Raw genomic sequence first — 2,241 nt, 5'->3', positions numbered from 1 at the left:
AGTCTTTCAGAGTTTGTATGAGATTCATCCAAAAAGCCATTCTTACTTTTTTTTTTTTTTTTGATTTAATTTGTTAAATTTTTCTTTTTTGAGACGGAGTCTCACTCTGACCACCAGGCTGGAGTACAGTGTCGCAATCTTGGCTCACTGCAACCTCCACCTCCCAGGTTCAAGCGATTCTCTTGCCTCAGCCTCCTGAGTAGCTGAGATCACAGGTGCCCCCCATCATGCCCAGCTAATCTTTGTATTTTTAGTAGAGACGGGGTTTCACCATATTGGCCAGGCTGGTTTCCAACTCCTGACCTCAGGTGATCCACCCGCCTTGGCCTCTCAAAGTGCTGGGATTACAGGCATGAGCCAATTTTAATTTAAATATTTTTTTTTTATGTGTTCAGAGTAAATAAAAACTCCTCTTTCTCCTATTCTTTTCCACTTTTTTTTTTTTTTTTTTTTTTTTACTGGGGCGTTCCTGGGTTTATTTGGGCACACACGGGCGAGGGCCCAGCACCTAGAAGAAGGTGTTGGGCCTCTTGGTGGTGACGCGTAGCTTGTGCTGACTGCGCAGGACGCGGTGGTGCAGCGGGAACTTGATCTTGGAGTCGTGGAACTGCTTAATGGCAGGCCGGCGGCACTTGCTGGCTGCGATCTCCTCCACTTTCATGATCTGGGTGGAGTGGGCTCGGGCGCCCATGTCTCGGTAGCACTGGGTGACAGCGCCCAGTATTCCCAGTACATGTTGGTGCCGCTCCGGGAGTCATAGCGCAGCCAGATGCCGAAGTTCCTCACCCGCAGGGGGTACTTCTCAAACACCTGCCCCCAGCAGACCTCTTCATCTTCTTTAACTGAGATACGAAGTACCAGAAGCGCGACTTGGCGACCACGTGATCAGGCACAAAGATTCGCAGGCGGTAGAGGGGCGGTGTGTGGCATTTGGGGGTGGGCAGGCAGCGACCCACCACCTTGAACTCTCGTAGTGTGCCAGAGGCCTTCGTGGAGTTCTCTCCGCCCTCACCGCCCCTTTTTATGGTCCTAATTCCAGTCATCCTAGACTACCACCAAAATGTTCACTGGCTCCAGTTTAAGGTGACATTGACCTAGAAGTGTGTGGTGCATTGTTAATTGTTAGACTTTTGAGTCCTAACAATTTTCCAGGGTCCAAAGGCCATCATTTGTAATGGTGGAATTTTAGCAATGTTGACGAATGGAGCCACTGTTAAAAACCAATTTCCTTTAACTCAGGTTACAGAAGGAACCTCTTGTAAGGCAAGTTGTGAATATAGACGTTGATTACTTTTTAGCTTGTGTTAAATTTTCAAAACCTAACGCAGCTAAAAAGTCATCTACCAAAGAGTGATTCGCCAAGCCCTTGAATTCTAAACCATAGATTGATAATATCCTTAGACCTCAGTGGCCCCACCCCCGATCGGGTCTGTTAATTAGTAGGGGTAAAGAGTGAGCCAGAGGGAAGCAAGGAGAACTGGAGGACTTACAATAGAATCTGTCAGGAGGCTAAGCTCCTCCTCGGAAGAAACCCTCTAGCCACAAGGATTACTGGGGCCTGTAATTCTACAATTAAAGATTCATTCTTCTCTTAATAAAATGAAAATACCCTGGTGAAAGCTCACATCTTACTCCATAACCTAATAGTATATCTCAACACCTACAACAGCAATACTTAGAGTGTTTGGCAAAACTCAAGATTCCTGAATGGCAACACAGAAATCACTAAATTTTGGGGGTTTTTTTTATTTTTATTTTTTGAGATGGAGTCTCGCTCTGTCACCCAGGCTGGAGTGGAGTGACAGGATCTCGGCTCACTGCAACCTCTGCATCCCAGGTTCAGGCGAGTCTCCAGTCTCAGCCTCCCAAATAGCTGGGATTACAGGAGTGCCCCACCACGTCAGCTAATTTTTGTATTTTTAGTAGAGACACGGTTTCACCATGTTGGCCAGGCTGGTCTCGAACTCCTGACCTCAAGCGATCCACCCGCCTTGGCCTCCCAAAGCGCTGGGATTACAGGCGTGAGCCACTGTGCGCAGCCCAGAAATCACTGCATTTCTAACTCAAATTCTCATTTGATCCTTATGCATAGTGAAGTGGGAAGACTTCTGGCTTAGAGCTAGAGAGAAATAAAGAGGAAGCAAGAGGAGAAGATGAATCCTGGGCAACATAGCAAGACCTCATCTCTACAAAAATGAAAATGAATAAAAATTAGCTAGGCATAGTGGTGTGCAACCTGTG

At 46.8% G+C, this 2,241-nt stretch overlaps 1 pseudogene; it reads right to left on the bottom strand.

Annotated features, from left to right (window-relative positions):
* Positions 1-503: 503 nt before the first annotated feature.
* LOC116529801 lies at positions 504-1,043 on the bottom strand (annotated as a pseudogene).
* Positions 1,044-2,241: the final 1,198 nt, after the last annotated feature.

The sequence above is a fragment of the Sapajus apella genome, unplaced genomic scaffold (genome assembly GCF_009761245.1).
Source record: "Sapajus apella isolate SASKATOON/1434 unplaced genomic scaffold, GSC_monkey_1.0 scaffold63, whole genome shotgun sequence".
Lineage (NCBI taxonomy): Eukaryota > Metazoa > Chordata > Mammalia > Primates > Cebidae > Sapajus > Sapajus apella.
This window is presented reverse-complemented; position numbering and strand designations above follow the sequence as displayed.